This window comes from Gossypium hirsutum, chromosome A06 (genome assembly GCF_007990345.1).
Source record: "Gossypium hirsutum isolate 1008001.06 chromosome A06, Gossypium_hirsutum_v2.1, whole genome shotgun sequence".
NCBI classification, from domain to species: Eukaryota; Viridiplantae; Streptophyta; class Magnoliopsida; order Malvales; family Malvaceae; genus Gossypium; species Gossypium hirsutum.
This window is the reverse complement of record NC_053429.1, coordinates 54,554,225-54,578,296: the sequence shown is the minus strand read 5'-3', so window position 1 is coordinate 54,578,296 and position 24,072 is coordinate 54,554,225.

Genomic DNA, 24,072 nt, shown 5'->3' with positions numbered 1-24,072 from the left:
ACTATGACACTCGGTTCCCAATTAACTCAGCAATTTGAAATAATTGGAGAACTAAATTGAAAGAGCTCGCAAGTTGACGACCTATATTGAAAGAAATGGGATGCTAGAAACCAAATTGGACATGGTTAGGATCCAATTCTAGTTTGATTGGAATAGAACTCGTCGGCTCCTTAGTGGGAAACATAATAATTCACTATAGACGATTCTCGTAAGGTGGTAATAGTGTGAAAACGGCTATAAATAGTTGGGACATGGCTTTTTAGGGATGATTTTCTTCTCAATTCTTTATTATTTTCTTTCATTCTTTATTGTTTTTGGTAGCTTGAAGAAGGAATAACCATTAAAGGTCCTACATGGAGTAGACTTTATAGGGATGGAGATGGAAAAGTAGGGAAACCAGCAAGCTGATAAGATTCTTAGCCTCTCTATGTATGTAAGAATAGGTAGATAAATTTATAGACTTTAGAACCATTTTGAGGGTTCTACATATATGGGGTTAAGTTGAGAATATTGAGTTTAATTCATAATTTTGGTTGAAATTCTTAGGTACAAGGATAATGGAAGCTCTGGAATTCGAAAAAGTTAAGTTATGGAAATGATAAACCATCAAATGAGTTCTAGACTCCATACATGCTATTTTGATCTATGTTGTTTGATTATGACATGTTTACATAAACATGATTATTCGTATATACATGATAGGAATCATGAAATGGTTATAGTATAGCATGTACATGCTTTGCATGAAAACTGTGGAAAAAACCTCTATGGAATAGATGAAGTTAGAAAAAGAAATAGGGAGTGATCTTGTTAGATACCGTATTGGACGAAGCTCTAGGCTTTGCGGAAGGAACATTGCCGTGTTCAAGCATCAAGGTTAGGTGGTTTAATAGACATAATGAGAGGAGGATTTGAAAAATGAAATCATGGAAAGGTATTTACCGCGATTGAGGTATCAACTAGTCCTTTAGGGCGATACCGTGATGATGGTATATGGTGTAAGACCATAGATGAAAGACGCTATGACAGTCTAGTATGCGGTACATAATGCAAGACCATGGATGAAAGATGCCATGGCAACATAGTGTAGGTATAAAATATATGGTGTAGGGTTATAGATGAAAGATGCTATGATAGTTAGGTATAATGAGTAAGACCATGGATGAAAGACTCTACGGCATCATATGATAGTACATCAAGATGGAAAATTGATGTAAGACCATGGATGAAAGACTCCATGGAATCTACAGAGATAGTCCGCTGGGACAGTAAATACAAAACAAAGATAGTCTGCTGGGAAAGTAAACATAGATAAAGTCCACCGAGATAGTAAACACGGGTTAAGTCCACTGGAACAGTAAACATAAAACAAAGATAGTCTACTAGAACAATAAACAGAAATAAAGTCCGCCAGGACAGTAAATATGAGTTAAGTCTGTCGGGAGAGTAAATACAGAGTAAGCCTGTTAGACGTGAAAAATGAGGTGATAAGGGTATAAGACCATAGCTTGGCTATGACAACCCATAGAGTCTGCAAGGAGACAGAAGTGGAAAGTCCGTCGGGACCTCAAGTGAGAGATTCAATGTCAGTGCATCAAGTATGAGAAACCACACATGTGGAAGAAGAGTTAAAAGAAAGCATATTATGGCAAGCGAATCATATGGATTCCGCTAAAAATGATTAAAGCAGTAAGGATAGTTCTGAAAGCCAACTAGGTATGGGCAAAGACCCAATAAGAATTAGAGGGAAATAGGCAACACGAGAGTTGACCTAACTATGGGAAAGTAAGAAGGGAAAAGTATTCAAGGATCTCAAGAAAAGATCTATCATGAAGAACCACCAAGGGTAGCTTAAAAGAGTTGTGCACAAGAGGCAGATCTGATGGAAGGGATGAAAATTTCACTCTTAGGATAAGGATTTTGTCATGAGTGCAGTGCGTTTGTCAAGACTATTCCTCTTTGAGGATAGTCCTTTACGAAAACATGCCATGAAGCTAGTTCCAAAGGGAGAACTTACGTAAGAGGGGAAGTAGACTCGTTTAATCTGATGAGCAATGGCCTGCTAGGATGATAAGTTAGCTATTCATCATATGGGACAAATGAGGTTCCAAATTAGTCTCGTGCATAAAGAGGATTACTGGAAGTAATTCCACCATTGATACTAAAAAGATGGAACGAGAATGGGTTCGCTAGAGTAGCGAAGTCCACTACAAGACAACATAATACAAAAATGTCAATGAGTCCTTTGGGACTAGAATATGGAAAGAAAGAGACTGCCGAGAACTGGTCCTACCATGGAATTCCATCAATGAAGGATGTCCTAAGAACCCTTAAGTGGAAAAGATGAGAAAGCTACTAAAGTGGTACATGAAGGTAAACGGGCATACAACCAAGTAAGTTAGAGAACATCAAATACCTTGTATGTCGACTGTGTGAGAGTAAGGAAATATAAATAGAAAGGATAGGATTCACTGATATGGTAATGTATCTAAGTTATGGTCAAGAGGAGAGTCTAACTAGAGGAAGGTCTTATAATGATCTGGTAGCTCAGAGGATCAGGTAGAGTTTGCCATCCTAATAAAGAACACCCGCAATGAGCAAGTAGGGAGTTAATTTAAGTTTATTTTATTTTACATTTGTTGCTCTCATGTGATAAAGTTATTTATGTGCAGTAAAGGAACTCGCTAAGTTCATTTAAACTTATAAGATTTTGTTTGATGTTCGAAGGATTTCCGAGGTTAATCTAGGATTCAGAGGAGGGACCAAGCTAGATGGAGTAGAGTTCGGGGATCACTATTCGATCAAAGTCATACACATAGGAAGGGGGTTCTATTGAAGGCTTTGCCTCAGAAATTATCGCACTTAGAATCTAGATTTTTGAGATAGTTAACCTTAGCTGAATGTTAAGAATTTCTTTGTACGAGGTTAAATGACTTGAAACAGGACTTTAAGGGATTGAAATTTAGTAGCTTAAGGTCCCTTTGTTGTAAGAATTATTATTCGTTTGGTTTCTAGATTGTCTTATAACAATTATGTTAGCCAAAATTAAGGATAGGTAAACTTGGTCTATTTATGACGCTCCATACCCGGATCCAACGGATGGATTGGGTGGGGGTGTTACACTTATGTTAAAATGTATGAGTCACGGATAAATAATTTGTCATCCACTCAAGATTTAGATATTCCACAATATGAACGTCGCAAGTGAATAAATTCATAAACAGATTTAGGATATATTCTTCTTTGGTCAGCCCGTTGTATTGTTAGTCTAGTCAGTCACATCTTTGTCTCTATCTTCTAGGAGTCATCCTCTCCGATGTCCACAAAGCATCTCCCCAATTGGACATGATGAATTGCTTATTAGTCTTTTAATCGATTTTCTAATTTCTGATTAGACTAAAGACGTGTTTAGGTTCGTCTACTAATATAAGTTTTCTTTTCTATTACGATCCAACCACGTAATACCTCTTAGTATTAGTTTAAACATTTGCTTCGATTTTGATTTGCATAAAAAAACCCATATAATGACCATCATACAAAGTATATCAATGTAATTCATGAACAATTTTATTAAACAATTTGTTTCAGAAAACTACAAGAGTTCTTTGATGAAAATACTACATTTAGGGCACTAATACGACGACGCCCCTGGTCACACCAAGCTCGAGCAAAGACCCTTTAGAGCTGCTACAAGGACCTATCACCCGAGCTCGAGCCAAGCAATTCAAAGAGACTATTTCAGCCTTAATCAACCAAATGTAGGGTGAGACATTAGCTGGACATATTGAGAGAGCTTGGACCAGCTTAATAAGATCACCTTACAACCTCTTGCGAGCTGCACTCAACTCAAACTTAGCTCAATGAGTTTGAATCAGCTCGATGAGCTCAAACTTAGCTCGGTTTAATTTATGCATTTTATTAGTTGCTAGAATAAATTAAATGTGTTTAGTTAAATTAGTTAAATCAGCTCAAATAATTATTATGTGTTTAATGTGTCAAAAATCTGGACATCTTAAATATGTTTTAAATGTGTTTTAATTCAGTGCATGTTCTTAATATGTCTTAGTTAATACATGTTATTAATTTGTCTTAGCCTATTACATAATTTTAATATGTTTTAGCTCCAGCCAAATTAATGTGTAGATTTAATATGTCCTAGCTGTTGCCGAAATTATTGTGTCTTAAAACTAATTAATTTTGCTGATTTATTAGGTGCAACTACATACATGAACAGCTTGAATGAAGGTGTGCTGATGGTTCAGCTCTTCCAAGCATCTCTTTGTGGAGTCTAATGGCCAAAAGAGTTGCTGATTTATTTCCCCAAGTTGACCGTCTAAGTCTCCAAGGCAGCCTTGAAAGTTTTCACATTGCTGAATATTCCTTTCACATGACAAGGCTGTTTGGTTTTATGTGTTCATACATGGGGGCTGCTCACATTCGATTTTTACACTTAAAGGACTATTGAAGTGCCCCAAGCTGCCTTTAATTAGTTCAATAATATTCAGCTGATCAAAGTAGCTCAATTAATCAAGTACACCCCCTTCGCCAAATTTAAGCATGGCCTTTCAGCTCATTTCAGCTCACCTTTCACTTCTATTAATATACAACTATTAGAAGCTTCAAAAGGTTTTCCATTGGCATCCCCAAAGCTACTAGAAGCTTCAAGGAAGTTGCTAGGAAATTTCCAAGAAACTTCAGCTCATTTAAGCTTAATTCAAGTGTCTATTTAGTTACCATTAGTGCCTATTTGGCTAGCCTAGCTAAGTAGCTATAAATATGAACCAACTGAGTTGTATTTTATACTTTTGCCATTTTGAATGAATATTGAGTTATTTGTGAGGTTTTCATCTCTCAAATTTCATCCAAGACTCAGCTTGACTTATTTGCTAGTCAGTGGCGTCAACCTGTCTCTTTTATCGAACTTATCACTCTCATCGTGTGGCGTTCACCCCAAACTTTATACTTCTGGTTCTTACCTTTCTAGGTAACAGGTCAAGGTATCTTTTACATCATCTATCTACCTTAAGGTCACATAAGTCCCGGGTCAACACTCACCTATAGTGTTGGTCTGATCTTGATACTTAAGTTCGATTTCCATTCCATCCAAGTTAACACCTATCCTATTTTGATGCGATCCCGACCACATCATGTTTCGACACACTTCGACAACATCGAGATTGGCCTAAACACGAGTAGTCCAAGAGCAAAATGAAATCTAATTTCAGTTTGTTAATTTGTGTGCAGTCTTAATTAAGGAACTTGGGTTGGAAACCATTGCTGGACTAATCGAACGATCAATGATGTTTGATTCAAGTGTTCCATGCAATTTGCTACGAGCTCATTTAGCTTGTTCATAGCTCATTCAAGTTTATTTAGCCCAACATTATTCAGTTTTAGCTAATGCATCAATTTGCTGGAATATTTAATTTGGTTTTAGCTCAATTTTAGTTTTATTTAGTTTATGTGTTTTGAGTTAAATAACTGCTGGATTGAACTTTTAATATGTTTAGTTAATTAATTCAGTTGTTTTAATTGCTAAAATACTTAGTTCAATTAATTAAGTTGCTGGAATAAATTACTCATCTTAGTTAATTGAGTTCATCTTAGTTAATTAAGTTGCTGGAATAAATTATTCATGTTAGTTAATTAAGTTCATCATAGTTAATTTAGTTGCTGGAATAATTTAATGATGTATGTGTATTTTAAGTTTTAAGTCTATTTATTTAAGTTAAGTGTTTAATGTGTTTTATGTGTTTAAATGTGTTTAATATGTCTGTTGTAATGTGTTTAATTTCAAGTGTCTTTTCAGCTGGAAACCGTTACATTTAAGGGCTGTTACAAATTGATTAATGTGACTTTTCAAGTGAATTTCGGTTACATAGAATGGGGAACATTATTCTTCATTAAAAGGAGCTGTTATTATCAATTAAAAGGAGCATTACACATCCTTAAATTTGGCAGCAGCCTCTTCCATCTTCCATAACTGATTGTTGATTAAAATGATCATTTCATGAGTTAATTTTTCATTAAAGTTGCTAGTGTCCATTCGGTTGACCAAGGAGACTTCAAAGGTTTTTCCTAACCATTCAAGTTTATTTATTCAGCTGAATTGAAGAGCATTGAAGGATGGAGTTACTTAGTTCAACATTTCAAGAGTTTTTGAGCTTTATTTTAGCTCATTATTAGCTCATTAAGATGATCTTATGTGACTATTTGGCTAGACCTCTTTGGTACTATAAATATGTGTAATCAGCCTTTGTAAGGAACCTTTTGCTGAATTTATGTTAAACTTGAGTATTGTGAGTTATCCAATTCACTTTGTTCTTTTCGAACTGATCTGACTTATCAAGCATTGCTTGTGGCGTTTATCCTTTCCTTGTTAAACCGAACTTAACACTTTTCTAAGTGTGGCGTTCAACTTTACCTTTGGTTCCTATCTTGCATAGATAGCGGGTCAAGGTTTTTATCCAACTATCCCGTATCATTTTCACCGATTTCAACCTAAGTGCTTGTCTAAGTTTAGAGTTGACAATCCAATAAATGTTGGTTTACTCTTAAGCCTTAGCCGAATTCTATTCTTTAATTCCATAACTGTAATAGTCCGATTTAGACCCTAGTCAAAATAGTGGTTTCGGGACCACATATCCCTATCAGAAAGATATTCTAATATTATTTTCTGTGTTTATTAGACGTGAATTAGTATGTGTAAAAATTTCGTATGAAAATTTAATCGTTTGTGTGCTCAATTTGATAAAAGGACCTAATCGAGTAAAATGTAAAAGTTGTCTGTTATATGTTAAAAGTGCCTATTTGATTTGGCTTTATGATTGTGAGGTCGTTATGATGTTATTTGACCATTGAATGAATTAAATGACTTAGTTGGACATTAGATAGTGGATTTCTAATAAAAATAGCAAGGCTAAAATGGTAAAATGAATATAAATGTTTATTAATTATAACAAAACATGGAAATTTGCATTTTATCATCTTGTTTTCCGAAATTGAAGAAACAAAAGCTAGGTTTATGTGTTTGAAGCATTCGGCCAACATCTAGCTTGATTAAAGGTCCGTTTTAACTCGGTTTTTAGTAATTTCTATGTTTTTGTAATCGTTGCTTCGTATATTATCAAACCCATGCTTTAATTTCTAATTTTATTAATGATTTTGAAATGTGCCATGGATAAAATCATGAGCTTTGTGATGTTATATGTTGAAATATGAAAGTTTGATGTTGGGTTACATGTTTTGTCATTGGATTTTTGATGAATTTGAGAAATTTGGACTAAATTGTGAAAATGTTATTTTGAGGGACTAAAATATGAAATAAATGAAATTTATGGACTTGTATGAGAGCTATGAAAATTCAACTAAGCATGAGCATATACAAATTATGTGTATTTTGTGATTTTGTGAATTAAGGACTAAAGTGTCAAAATGTAAAAATGTGAGGGCTAGTTTGCAAAATGCCCTAATTGTGTGTATATGGATTGTTTTGAATGAATGTGTGATTGAATAATTTAAATTTGAATTGATTTAGATCGAGAACTAAAGAATAAGGAATTAGATCGGGGAAAGTCGAAAGTCGTCGAGTAACCGATTCCATCTATCTGAATCCCTACGAGGTAAGTCGATATACAAATAAACGAGTTTGAATTGAATTATTATTATTCATATGATATTTAATTGTGATGAATGAATATTTGAGCTAAATATGTGTTATCCTAGAAAGTATTGACAAAGTTCCGACATCTAAAAAGCCCCTACGAACCTTAGGAATAGTTAGGATACATATGTTATGACATAGGATCTGACATGTGATTTCGTGTAAGACCACGTCTGGGACGTTGGCATTGAATTCTATTTTACATATAAGACCATGTCTGGGACATCGGCATCGTATCTGATTTCGTGTAAGACCTTGTCTGGGATAGTGGCATCGATGTTTGATTACATGTAAGACCACGTCTGGGACGTTGGCATTGTATATGTTCTCTGAGCTATCCGTGTATCCTTACGTTTTCGAATAGTTCAACAGGCATTCCGAGAAGATGAGTGAATAAGTGAATATATATATTCGATTCAAGTACGTTCGAATTGTGTACTATATTTGAAAATAAAAGGTAAGTATATGTGCAAATGATGATTTATGATCCAAGTACATGAATATGAAGTTTGTGTTGGTATTTGGCTCTTAAGTATAAGTAATTTGATAATGTTTATATGCTTTAAATGATAACTTTATTTGTATATGGCTTACTAAGTTTTTGAAAGCTTACTTTGTGTGTGTTTGTATTGTTTTATAGATATCGAAGCTACCGTGAGCTCGAGGATCGTCGAAGATCGTCACCACACTATCGAATATCATTTTGGTACCTTTTGAAAATGTATATGTTAAAGTATGGCATGTATAGGCTAGAAGTTGTGGAATTATGTTTTGTGATGTAGATATTAGCCATGTGATATGGCTAGTTTGTTTTAGAACTTATAGTTTTATAATGGTATATGATATGGGTTGCTAATATGAAATTGAGGTATGTTTCGGTTGGCCAAAAGAAATGGTCAATGTTGAGAAGTTTTGGTAAGTTTTGAGCATTTGATTGAATGATGTATTGATCATATGTTTAAGTATGATTTTAGTTTAAGTTTTGGTGTGAATTGATTGATGAATTGAGATTTGTAAATGGTTGTTAATGTTATGGCATAAATGTGGTTTGATTTGGTTTAGAAATTGGCTGAAATTATTGTGTAAATATGCTTAGTTTGGTGTTTGTAGGTTGACACAAATTGGGGTGGCAAATTGGCTATTCAAATGACCTATTTTTGTCGACACGGGTAGAGACACAGGTGTGCGTCTCAGCTGTGTGTGACATACAACTATGTGGCACGGTCGTGTGTCCCCTAGGGTACCCTACAATTTGTAAGTCAGGCTCGAGCACGGCCAAAGCACACTGGTGTGTGGCTAGCCATGTGGCCCAAGTCAGTTTCAACCACGACCAAGGCACATGGGTGTGTCTTGTGGCCATGTGAGTAAGTTAGTATGTATGCCCTATTTTGACACGGCCTAGACACACGGGCGTGTCTAATACCATGTAAGGCACATGACCTGATTACACGGGCGTGTGACCTGTACTTGTTTGAAAAATGTTTAAGTTTTGGGAAAATTTTGTATGTCTTCGGTTTAGTCCCGACTCCTTTCTGACATATGTTTAAGGTCTCGATGATCTATATAAGGGACTTTATATTGATATTTAATTTCTAATGCTTTGATGATTATGAAATGTATGTTAATTGTTCTGTTTCGTCTGGTAATGCCTTTAACCCTAGTCCGGTGACGGATACGAGTTAGGGGTGTTACAATAACCATTTTGAAACCATTCAATTTGAGCCTATCTTTCATAATTTCAAACCACTTTTTGCCAACCATTTAAATTTACTCAAATTCACGATCGGGCAACATTACGACTCGAATCATCACCAAGGCGAGTTCGTATCACATTTTTTTCTTTGTTAGGTGAACCTATAACAACAAATACTTAGCCATTTTTGAGCCTATCTTTGTTACCTTACTCCATACTTAGCCTAATTCCAACCATACTTCAAAATTGAATGATATTTCTTCGTTAGACGATTGGGCACATAAATGACTCAGACAACTCAACGAAGCCGTGGGTTGCATCAGACACTAGATCCAATAGTCTCCCGCTTGTCCTAGTGAAGTAGATGAATCATGTTTCACATTCTTGTGCCCCTCCATATGTTTCTCAAAGAGCTCTCTAGCTAGTAGACTCTTGGCAAAACAAATCCCCAAGGTTTTTTCCTTAGATGCGATCTTTGACTACATCCACTATTTCGTCAAACACTATGATCTCTCTTACGATACTTTGTATCAATATTTTTTGCGCTTATGTAGTTTCTTTGATTTTTAGCTATATCTACACTATTTTAGTGCCATAGTTTTTCCATAGCTCATATTCGGCCCTCTATGGTGAATTTAGCAGTGTAGTACTACTTAACACTTATTCACACTCTGGACCCGTTATTTAAGACAAAAACACAACCCAGTGTCGGTTTCCTCGAATCCCAACACATTAGGAAGTCAGAATTAGTATATTCGATAGGAGTTAGATCTCCTCCAAAATACACAAGCATATAATCCCTCATTCTCCATAAATACTTGAGTATATGCTTAATTACCTGTCAGTGTCTTGGTCTTGGATTTGCCTATTATCAACTCACCAACCCTACTACAAAACATATATCTGGTCATGTGTATAACATAGCATGCATGGTACTTCTTATTGATGAAGCATAAGGAACTTTGCTCATGTTCTCTCTTTCTTCTATTGTTTTTGGATAGTCCTCCAGAGATAGATTAAATCCCGATACAAAAAGTTGATTTCCCTTCTTTGAATTGGTCATTGCATAACACTCTAATAACTTGTCAATATATGAAGCCTGAAAGAGTGCTACCACTTTATTTTTTCGATCTTTTATGATTCGAATGACTAGAAAGAAAATTAGTTTCTCCCAGGTTCTTCATTCTAAACTATTGGGTTAACCACAGTTTAATCGATGATAATTATCACAAATCAAATCGATTTTCAAAATTTTAATTTTTCGCTGTAAAAGAAAACCCTTTTTAAACTGGGTTTTTTCCCAACAATTTAGATCTCAAGTAACCTTTAAAATCATCTTTGAGCTCTTTCAACCTCATCTACAAATTAGCATCCCATTGAGACAATTCGCCTTGGAGCTCAGTAACCTCTTGTACCCCAATGTCCTTTCTGCAATCGAGTAATGTCACCATCACCCGCCATGGAAGAACGAATAAGCTTTGATACCTTTGATGTGGATCGAACAGAAAAGAGTAACGGGAAAAGGAAAAAAAAAGAAGAATAAAGAAGAGAAAACTGAATTCTGCTTAACTCATAACCATCTTTCCTTTCTTTTCAGCAACTATTAAAGAGGGAAGGAAGGAATTGGTCATTACAAAAGTTAGTTAGGCCCCTAATGACTATAGTCACTTCTAAACGCATTGTTTCATTAAAGATGATGTGCATTGTTTCATTAAACACACACACACACATACATATACAACACAATACTTTAGCACCTTTATCCCATTTTCCTATTTTCATAATTGACTCGTAACATCCCTTCCCTCGGATGTAAGAAGAACAATAGTATCTTTCTCTATTGCTTCACTCTCTAAAAAAAGAAGAAATCGTAACCTTTATGTGTGGTTTGGCAGAAAGTAATGTCTATCATCTTCTTCATCCTAAACCCCCATTTGCCATTGATTTTTTTTTTCTGTTGTTGCACATCCGCAAAATATCACAACATTCATCTCATTCCCTTCCCTTAGGATTAAGAAGATCAATGCTTTCTTTTTCCAATGTTTGTCATCATTTTGTTTTATCGAACAAAATGTTCCCAAAAAAAGTTTAGGTGCTTTTTTCTTTCTCTATTTTCACTTAACATTTATGAAGTTAATGAAAATGATCATTAGTAACATGATTTTTTTATTGTAGAACTTTGAGAGAGTTTGGGGGAAAATAAGGTTTTTAAAATATCTTGTTAATGAACGAAGGAGTTCTAACAATAGCTTGGTAAGTAAAATACCAATATATTTGCATCATTGTAGTTCTTTCCATAATTTGTTTGTATTATCTTGATCTTAATGGAAATAAATATTATTGGAAATTATTCTATTTATGATGATTTTGAAAGATTTTAAATATATGAATCTGATTGAATGTATATTTAAAGTTTTGATAATACTCAATATGTGCTTAAATTGTTATTTAGTTTATTGAATTAAATTGAGGCATTGATTGTATCTCTTCTTTTTAAACATGAAGAGGTTTATTATTGATAACAACCACAACAAAACAATTATTTTAAAAAAACATTTGTTCTATCATTCTTTCGATTGAACCTTCTTAGATTCTTCCATTATCTATCACGATTCACAAAAATGCAAAGACTTGAATTTATGTATTCATTGGTATAGATATTAATGGTTAGGTATTTAATGTCTCCAGATGTGTCATTAAAACTCCTTCTAATATCAAAATTCTAAATTTAATATTGGGTTTTGAGTATGAATATAACAAATCAACAAGTATATATTGGTTGATATATTATATCAAACTAAGTTCAAAACATGCATAATTAGGTAAAATGGAACACATTAACATGCCTCTAAAACACCTTTGCATGTTGTTGATAGTACAAGGACTTCCATTGACAAATGCTATATTAGTATTGTAACACCCCAAACTTGGCCTAAACGTTATGGCCAAATCTAGCGTGTCACATCAAAATATTTTTCGAAAATTGATCTTTTAGGTAAAAATTCGTTACTGAATTTAACCCCTTTTATTTTTATTTAACAAAAGTTCTCGTCAAAACGTTTAGCTTATTAACCATCAGTGTTTAATTAAATTGATTTAAAAATGCAGAAGCTTTTTAAGTCGATGAAGTTTAAAACCCGTGTTTTAGAAAATAGTAATTATTTTAAACACTCGTCTTTACCTAGACTAGCAGTTTAAAAAATATATAATCCAAAGCCCAATTAAAAATTAAAACCCACAAACGGCCTTATTACAAAATTAAAAACCCAAAAGTGAAATTTAAATTAAATAAAGTCAAATGCAAGACACAACAGTCGTGTGGTCACCTCCAAGTCCCTCGCAACACTGATCCACCTAATGCTGGGGATTACCTGTACATTTAAAACAAATAGGTTAGTTTACGAAAACACGGTGTGTAATCCCCTAGCAGACAATGAAAATCAGAATATGCAAAACAGTTTGGGCTTTAGCCCTATATAGTATCAGTACAGTCTGGGCCTTAGCCCTATACAGTATCAGTACAGTCTGGGCTTTAGCCCTATACAGTAACAGTGTGGGCCTAAGCCCAATATAGTCTCAGTACAGTGTAATGCAATTATGCATTCCACCCAAATCCAGCCAGCACACCACCTATACCAATCAACACACCATGTGAGGATATAAATCGACCCACCCAGCCAGCATACCAATATCGCAGCAAGGCTGCCAGTGGTAATAATGCAGCATAGCTGCCAGAAACAGTAAATGTGGCAAAGCCATCAGTACAGTACTTCCTCCATATCAAAATCCCAAACCCCATGCAATATGTCGTGTATGTCAAGCTCAATCATCACACGTGTATGTAAAATGGCCATGCTTAGTAACATTCATTTAAACATATATTAAAAGCATATCAGTCGTACAACCACCGTCAAACCAGTTAAAACACAGTCATACGATCACAGTCAAATTGGTCAAATTCATAGTCTAAGTCGGCTATTTACCCACAAGGGCAAAACATTCATTTTACCCTACAGGGGTAATTCAGTAATTTTACACTTCAAGGATATTTTAGTAATTTTACAAACTGAGGGTATTTAGGTAATTTTACAATCTAGGGTCTTAACAACCCAACAGATGGTCTACCGTCACCTCGAGTGACTTAAGTAACCTAAACAGACATAACGGTGAAAGTGGGCCTAAGGCCCATTACTCGGCTGAAGTGGGCCCACACACTCGTATGACCCATTTAGCCCAAAAACAGCCACAACTATGTGAACATCATAGTCCAAACAACATTTACCACATCACTTACATTTATCAATGTGAGGCCCACGAGCCCATTGGGCCCACACAGCCCATTTAGCCCAACGAGGCCCAAAACAACCCAAGACCACGAGAGCCTTCGTGGTGGCCTTTATAGTCTAACGCCCATGTCTGTAGGCTTGATTCACTTCACGTGCGATCGTACGCCTATGTGGCATCCTACGCCATATTTTTAGCTTTTCGGCATTTCGCTGAACTACAGTCATAACAGTGTAAACAACACATACTTTCGGCTTTCAAACGATTATTGAATACCGCATACAAAAACACATGCTTTAGGCTTTTCAGCCGATCATCAAACATAGCATACGGTTACACACCTGACCACGTAGAGTACTAAGAATTCACGATTGCCAGAACCTAAATTCAAACATAACATTCAATTAATCACTAATCAAATTGTGTTAGAAAAAATCTTAACAACCACTTAACCGAAAGATCGGCTACCACTTGCCTTGAGTAGATCGGTCGACTGTAATTTGCCTACCTAATCCAAAGTTTGGTGCCGCCACCCTTCTGTATCCTGGTGAAAAGTCCTGAACCACCGACACCCTATGCTACTTAAACCTGGGAGTAAAGGCTATGCACTCAATCTCAGCCGGCACCCTTGCCATCACTTTATCACTAGCACCCCATTTTCCCATCTAAAGTTCGATTAGCAGATGTTGCTTACCAAGCCAAAAACAGAAATGGAAAGAGAGTGAAAAAGGGTTTTGAGAAGGAAAAGAATTTGAGAAAAAGACCAAATTTAACCAGAGGTGTTTAAGAGAAAAGCAATAAGATATACGTCTGTAGAGAGAAAGTCGAGAAAGGGAAGTAAATGGAAAGGAAGAAAACAAAAATCGGTTGTGCCAATAGTTTGAGAGACTTGGGAGTATTCGGCCACCAAGGAGAAGAATAGAAAGAGATGACGAAGAAAGGGAAGATGAGCAGATTTGGCAGGTTCTGAAGGGAAAGAATCGGTCCCAAGAAAAAGAAAAAGAAAATAGAATACTTGAGTGGCACCCACTAATTCGGCTAGAAAGGAGAAAAATAAAAGGAATGCATGAGAGGTCACTTTTTAGTATATGTTCGGCAATATAGAAAATTGAGAAACAAAAAAATTAGAACGAGGAGAACCTGAGAAATGGAAAAAAAGAATTCGAGTCCTACGAAACAAGAGGTCCTATGACCGAATTTGCCAAGATGAAGAGTCTCACATTCGGCCAACTCAAACACTCCCCTCAACCTTCCAACATTTTCTCCTACAAACACTCTACCTATCAATTTGAATTACTTCAACCTCCTCCACCCATTCGGCTAGCAACAACTTATTCAAACCTTATTTAAACTCATTTCAAACTCTTCTAGAAACCTCCTTAATTTACTCCCAACAACCTCATCCAAGACCAAGTCAACAACCACCTCAGGAGAGTTTCAATCCAACTCTACCTCTCTCACCTTATGGAAATAAAATAAAATCCCTTTGTATTCCATGCATTTTGAACTTAAGATCCCTTGCCACCATAATACGCCACAACCACTAGATCACCAAGTCATTTTGTGTCATGATTCCACCAACAATATTCTTTAAGCCCACTTACTACATCCAAGGTTTTATTCACCTGCAACCAAATCAGGTTTGAACCCAAGACTTTTCCAATACTTCTCGAGACCCTTAACCACTAAAGCAGACATACTTTTGTGTTATTCACTTGCACAACTAAATTCCAATTCCTCCAATATGTAAAGCTCATTTCTTCTAGGCCCAAAATTCGGGGTGTTACTACTCTATCCCCTTAAAGAAATTTTTCCTCAAAATTTCCAACTATCAGAACAGTCGTACATCCTAGCCTACCATGCTATGCTTTCGCTGCGCACTCTAATCCTAATAATACAAGCGCACACCAAACCATCTATCCATAAAAGTGAATAGACATATTATGCATACCATTTCCAAAACACACAGAATAAATACAAACTCTAAATTCCAGTGTAGCAATATAGTCTAATATCTAAAGAAATCTCAGTATTTCTATCTACTACTTTTCAATGAAAACAAACAACAGTTTTAGAAACTTACAAATTCAGCGCTGGAGACTCGGTGAACCACACAGTAAAAATCCTTCAAAATGCTTCAGAATCGTTTGTAAATAACTTTAAAATCCAAAAACTAAGGCCCATTTCCCAGCCGAGTTTTGTAACTTGACTCTGATACCACTAAATGTAACACCCCAAACCCGGCTTAGGCGTTATGGCCGAATCTGACGTGTCACATCAAAGCGTTTTTTGAAAATTGATCTTTTAGGTAAAAATTCATTACTGAATTTAAACCCTTTTATTATTATTTCACAAAAGTTCTCGTCAAAACGTTTACCTTATTAACCATCAGTGTTATATTAAATTGATTTAAAAACGCTGAAGCTTTTTAAGTCGATGAAGTTTAAAATGTGTGTTTTAGAAAATAGTAATTATTTTAAACACTCGTCTTTACCTAGACTAGCAGTTTAAAAAATATATAATCCAAAGCCCAATTAAAATTAAAACCCACAAACGGCCTTATTACAAAATTGAAAACCCAAAAGTGAAATTTAAATTAAATAAAGTCAAATGCAAGACATAGCAGTCGTGTGGCCACCTTCAAGTCCCTCGCATCACCGATCCTCCTAATGTTGGGGATTACTTGTACAGTTAAAATAAATGGGTGAGTTTACAAAAACTCAGTATGTAATCCCATAACAGACAATGAAAATCAGAATATGCAAAATAGTCTGGGCTTTAGCCCTATACAGTATCAGTACAGTCTGGGCCTTAGCCCTATACAGTATGAGTATAGTCTGGGCCTTAGCCCTACACAGTAACAGTGTGGGCCTTAGCGCTATACAATATCAGTACAGTGTAATGCAATTATGCATCCCACCCAAATCCAGCCAGCACACCACTTGTACCAACCAACACACCATGTGAGGATATAAATCGACCCACCCAGCCAGCACATCAATATTGCAGCAAGGCTGCCAGTGATAATAATGCAGCATAGTTGCCAGAAACAGTAAATGTGGCAAAGCCACCAGTAACAGTGAATGTGACGTAGTCACAAGTATACTACTTCCTCCATATCAAAATCTCAAACCCCATACAATATGTCGTGTATGTCAAGGTCAATCATCACAAGTGTATGTAAAATAGCCATGCTTAGTAACAATCATTTAAACATATATTAAAAGCATATCAGTCGTACAACCATCGTCAATTTAGTTAAAACAAAGTCATACAATCACAATCAAATTGATCAAATTTATAGTCTAAGTCGGTCATTTAGCGCTATACAGTATCAGTACAATCTGGGCCTTAGCCCTATACAGTAACAGTGTGGGCCTAAGCCCAATACAGTATCAGTACAGTGTAATGCAATTATGCATCCCACCCAAATGCAGCCAGCACACCACCCGTACCAAACAACACACCATGTGAGGATATAAATCGACCCACCTAGCCAGCACACCAATATCGCAGCAAGGCTGCCAGTGATAATAATACAGCATAGCTGCCAGAAACAGTAAATGTGACAAAGCCACCAGTAACAGTGAATGTGACATAGTCACAAGTACAATACTTTCTCAGTAACAATCATCACAAGTGTATGTAAAATGACTATGCTCAGTAACAATCATTTAAACATATATTAAAAGCATATCAGTCGTACAACCATCGTCAAGTCAGTTAAAAGAAAGTCATACGATCGCAGTCAAATTGATCAACGTCATAGTCTAAGTCAGTCATTTACCCACAAGGGCAAAACAATCATTTTACCTTACAGGGTATTTCGATAATTTTACACTTCAAGGGTATTTCAGTAATTTTACAAATCGAGGGTATTTCAGTAATTTTACAAATCGGGGGTATTTTGGTAATTTTATAATCTGGGGTCTTAACGACCCAACAGATGGTTCACCGTCACCTCGAGTGACTTAAGTAACCTAAACAGACATAACGGTGTAAGTGGGCCTAAGGCCCATTACTCGGCCCACCACACATTCGTGTGGCCCATTTAGCCCAAAAACAGCCACAACTATCCGAACATCATAGTCCAAACAACACTTACCACATCACTTACATTTATTCGTGTGAGGCCCACGAGCCCTTGGGCCCACATAGCCCAACGAGTCCCAGAACACCCCAAGACCACGAGAGCGCTAGTGGTGGCCTCTACAGTCTAAGGCCCATGTCCGTGGGCTCAGTTTACCTCACGTGCGATCATACGCCTATATGGCATAATACGCCTATGTGGCATCATACGCCATATTTCTGGTTTTTCAGCATTTCGCCGATCTACAATCATAATAGTGTAAACAACACATACTTTCGGCTTCTAAACGATTATCGAATACCGCATTCAAAAACACATGCTTTAGGCTTTTTAGCCGATCATCAAACATAGCATATAGTTACACACCTGATCACGTAGAGTACTAAGAATTCACGATCGCCAGAACCAAAATTCAAACATAACATTCAGTTAATCACTAATCAAATAATGCTAGAAAACCTCTTAACAACCACTTAACCGAAAGATCAACTACCACTTGCCCTGAGTAGATCAATTGTCCGTAATTTGCCTACCTAATCCAAAGTTTGGTGCCGCCACCCTTCCACATCCTGGCGAAAAGTCCCGAACCGCCGACACCCTGCGCCGCTTAAACCTGAGAGTAGAGGCTATGCGCTCAATCTCAACCGGCACCCTTGCCATCACATTATCACTAGCACCCCCTTTTCCCATCTAAAGTTCGATTAGCAGAGGTTGCTTACCAAACCGAAAATAGAAATGGAAAGAGAGCGAAAAGGGGTTTGAGGGGGAAAAATTTTTGAGAAAAAGACCAGATTTAACCAGAAGTGTTTAGGAGAAAAGTTAGAAGATATACGTCTTTATATAGAAAGAGGATAAAGGGAAGTAAATAGAGAGGAAGAAAACAACTAACGGTTGCGTCAATGGTTTTAGAGACTTGGGAGTATCTGGCCACCAAGGAGAAGAATAGAAAGAGATGACGAAGAAAGGGAAGATGAGCAGATTCGGCAGATTGTAAAAGGAAAGAATTGGTCTCTAGAGAAAGAAAAAAAACCAGAATACTTGAGTGGCTCCCACTAATTCAACTAGAAAGAAGAAAAGCAAAAAGAATACATGAGAGGTCACTTTTCAGTATATGTTCGGCAATACAGAAAATTGAGAAACAAAAAAATCAGAACAAGGAGAACCCGAGAAATGGTACAAAAGAATTCGGGTCCTATGAAACAAGAGGTCCTATGATCGAATTTGCTAAGATGGGGAGTCCCACATTCGGCCAACTCAAACACTCCCCTCAACCTTCCAACATTTTCTCCTACAAACACTCTACCTACCGATTTGAATTACTTCAACCTCCTCTACCCATTCAGCTAGCAACAACTTATTCAAACCTTATTCAAGCTCCTTTCAAACTCTTCTAGAAACCTCCTTAATTTACTCCCAACAACCTCATCCAAGACCAAGTCAACAATCACCGTAGGAGAGTTTCAATCCAACTCTACCTCTCTGACCTCATAGAAATAAATTAAAATCCCTTTGTATTCCATGCGTTTCGAACTCAAGATCCCTTGCCACCATAATGACGCCACAACCACTAGATCACCAACTCATCTTGTGTCATGATTCGACCAACAATATTCTTTAAGCCTACTTACTACATCCAAGGTTTTATTCACCTGCAACCAAATCAAGTTTGAACCCAAGACTTCTCCAATACTTCTCGGGACCCTTAACCACTAAAGTAGACATGCTTTTGTGTTATTCACTTGTACAACTAAATTCTAATTCATCCGATACGCCAAGCCCATTTCTTCTAGGCCTAAAATTTAGGGCATTACACGTATACAGATGAAATTAGGGTAATTATGATTGTGAATTATGCTAGTTTATGAATGTGAAATTAATTTTCTTTAAGATATATCAATATTCTATTCCATGTTTTATTTTTGAGGAACAATAAGGATAATAATGTGTTGTTTTTGTGTTTTAAAATAGTATATGAAAGATGGCTAGTGTGGCAATTGATATAATGTAAGGTATTCTTCGTACATTTGGGTAGGTTCATGAAATAAGGAAGGCTATAGTAGCAATCTTGAATTTGGTTTTAAGGAAGCATATCAATATACCAATATTATATACAAAGGTCTGTGGCCATCCAGATGACAAGCTTCTCATTCGAATGGATAATGAACAACCATGTCTTTTTCATTTTAATCAAAATTCCATCTAGATGGTTAGTACCCCATTTGGATGGCTTGTAGTTTGTTCAACTTTTTTGAACTTTGTAACGCCCCAAAAATCTCTTATATTTATTTTCGTAAGTTTGTGACAACTATGTATCTGCTTCAGTGGTTAAGTGTTCTGGGAAGTGTCTGAGAGGTCTCAAGTTCAAGCCTTAGCTTGGGCAAATTTTTTGTTTTTAAATGAATAAATCCCTATCTCTAATCAGTAGGCTTATAAATAAATGTTGGTAAAATATGTCAGAATGGGCCTGCTGGTCTAGTGGTTGAGGTGGAGTGTAATTAAGCTAGAGGTCTGGAGTTAGAGTCTTTATGGAAACAAGGGATTATTTTGCTGCCTATACCATGTAGGTATTTTGGTTTAGCCAAAATACTGTAATGTTTGAATGAGGGTTGAATTCGGTTGTTGAAGAGATTTTAGTGGACGATTTAGGGGAATTTGAGGGTTAGTGCGAGTGTGATGGACGGTTTAGGAGGGAAGTTAAGGATATGGGGAGAAAGTTATGGGATTAGAAGGATTTTACCAAAAACAATCTGATTACTTCTTTTCTTTTTCCAATTTCGACACCCACTCTCTAGTTTCCCAAATTCTCTGACGTTTATTCCCTTCCCTCTCTTCCAAATCTCTATCTTTTCTTCTTTTTTCTTTTTCAACAGTGGTAATCAAGTTTATCCCCTCTTTATGTGTCACGTGTCTTCGTACGTGGTTGGTAATACCGATTCTGTCTTCTGTTGATTCTTCCTTGTTTTTTTTCTAAGTTGATGTTTTTGGTATTTTTGGTATAGGCTATATACAGTGAATTGTTTGGTGCTGCTATTGTGATTAGTGTTGAAGGCTTTGGTCATCGTCGGTAAGTGTCGTATTGGTTTTGAACTGTTTTTTTGAATTTTGGGGTTGTGATCAATTGTAAGTTAAAGACTAATTGTGGTATTATTCTAACCATTATTAGGGGTTTATCGAAGGGCTGGTCATCGTTCGTCAACATTCTGAAGGCGGGGAAATTCTACTACTCGATTTAAGGTAATGGCTTATCGCTCGAAAGTGGTTACCTTGCTTCGGGATTTTGATGAATTCGATGGTTAAGTTTTATTCAAATGTTTATTGCTGATTTAAGGTACCACGGGTGTTCGGGAGTTTTAGGCGTAAAAATCAGAGCAGGTGTGTAACCACATACTGAAAACGAGATTCGGTGGAAAGCCAAAAAATGGGACTATCGACGCCACACGGTTGTGTGGCCGCCCATGTGATAGGCCGTGTGATCGATGAGGTTGGTCGTGTGCGATACACGGGCCAGATCGAATTAGGCCATGTGGGCCCACACGGGAAAACAACATGGGCTTGTGGGCCAAATTTCACTGTTAGATTGCTAAGGTTGCATGGGTCGCCTGAGTCAACTATGGACCTACTGTACGTACGGTAAGCTTATCTAGACCCCTAATTGACTAAAATGACTGTATGACTGATATGAAAGAGTATGATAATGTTCCACATATTTGATATTATATACCCTGATTATATGCATGATATTATGTTATAGCATGTCATATTTGTACATTGCATTGCATTGGGATGGGGTTGATATTTTTTGGAGGAAGTGTACTGAAAGGCCTCGAGCCTAATTTACTAGCAGCTCAGCTGCAAACTACTGTCTAGTGTCATATTCGGTACTTTTTGGAGTGTAGGTATGGGTGGGTTGATTTTATCCCCACATAGGGTGTAGGGTTGGACGGAGATGGTGTGTAGAGGCTGGCTGGGTTGGATTTTGTGATTGCATATCTGTTACTGTAATGGGCCAAGGCCATAATGCATGACTGCTCCTGTACTGAGATGGGCTAAAGCCCTAACTGAAACTGAATCTGGTATTAAAAAGGGCTTAGGCCCAAACTGTAATTGCTTTCTGTCTGTTGTTTTATATGGGATTACACATTGAGTATTCGTAAACCCACCCTTCTGATTTATCTGTACAAGTAATCCTTAGACATAGACGGATCGGTGCGGTGGAGGACTCAGTAGTGGCCACACGACCTATTTCATTCTACTTAATACTTAATTATGTTTTTTATTTTGTTTTGGGGTATTTTACTGTATCATGGCCTCTTTGGATTTTTATTTTTAATTTGAGATTTTTAATGTTTTGGTTTATAACTACTAGTACTAAGGGAAAACTCGAGTTTTCCAAAGAACCAAACGTTTTAACAAAATACTTACGAATATGCAAACGGTTTTCAAAGCTTCTGCATAGAATAAATGTTTTGAAAGCTTTCGAATGATTAATTAATGCGATAATAGAATTAATAAGTGATAATGAAAAAATTCTAAACGGAAAATGTTTTTAGCAAAGTTCGATTTTTCAACACAAACTACAGTTTTCAAATAAACTACCATGTGACACCGCCAGATTCGGCCATAATGTCCAAGCCGGGTTTGGGGTGTTACAAACTTACTTTTGATTTCCATTTGAATGGTTCAAAAACAATCTTGGTTACTTTATGGTCTTGTTGGTAATAAGATGGTTGTTGAATCATTGCTACCTTATCCAATCCCTAGATATAATTATTCGGTATAGATTTTCGTATGTCGCATTTATTTGTTGATATTTCTACGACAATGTTCAGTCTATATACTATAGATTATAATCAATTGTGTCATATCAATATTGATTATAATGACAAGTGGGCTGAAAGAAAGCAAGGAAGCCTCGTTGTTTGTGGAGTTCTTATGTGTAAGTTACATTGTTATTTTTATAAAATAGGTATTGTGTAACCACCCCAACTTGGCCTAGACGGTAGACCCAAGCCGAAAGATCACATTAACCATCAAAGTGATCCTATCTTCTTATTCTTTTTTTCAAATCCATCCTCAATTCTAAACTTGGTCTATTATAGTGAATATCTCATATTAATCAAGTTAAACTAACATTAATTTAGAGCGAAAAATAAATCAATTTGTACAATAAATCAACCTGGTTAAGACACTTAATAAATAAACAACATTCTAAAATCATTATTAATGAGAAATAATAGGTATAAACCTTTCCATCTATATAAATACCTATTAATAACATGCCTCATAGTTGATGTAATTTAATGTTAGTTGTTACATACCATGATTTTTAATAAAATAAAATGATAATTATAATAATAAATAATAATAAATCATTGGCGAGAACAAGTCGAGACCCTCTACAATCAAATCTGCATCCTAGTCTGATGGGTTATCTAAAAAGATGGAAATTAGAAGGAGTGAGCTTTGGAAGCTCAATGTGAGTCCCTTTACAATAAACCAAACCAATATTCGAATGTATATGTCAATCATAATAATCAAATTCAGATAATAATCTGATTATTACGATAATTTAGTTTTTGTCACTTAGACAAACTAAACATTAACATTTAGTTGAATTCAATTGAATAATTCCACTATAGAGTCATAATATCATTCTCATTAGATATATGCACCTTTATCAATTCAGTCATTGCAACATGTGCATTTCAATGAGTATGCATAGTATGTCATGCAATAATCATTTAACGTTTCATTTAAAATTTATTAATCCTACCCCTAATCACTACTTCTCCAAATAGGGAGTTCCCCAAAACCCCCTCTATCTTTTTACTCCGCTTGTGGACTTTTACCACTACATTCATTGGGTGCAGATAAAACTTGTCGATAACTGTGGAAACACAGCCGCTCCCAATAGAAAGTTGTTGGAGGGACCGTGAGAGCACAGTGCAAAAATGTCATAGCTAGGATCTGTTGTAACTGTGGGTACACAGTAAGACCATCGCAGTTGGAATCTACTATGGCTATGAATACATAGCAAACATTCGTTTAACTGCAAAGTTACAACCACTTGCAAATAATTGTTGTCAAAAGGATCATGCAGCATAGTAAGATTGCAGTTGGAATCTATCGTTTTGTGGGTTCACAGTCAATCATTCATTTATGCAGTCAATATGAGCTATCATTCTTCATCCTTTCATATCGTCCCCCCATGCATATGCAATAAAATCATTCTTTAATGCATTCATTCACTCAATCATTAATACTTTCAACATTCTATTTCATTGCAAAATAACGACATTTATGATTATATCCAACAATCAATAGTTCAATCATTTAGGCATA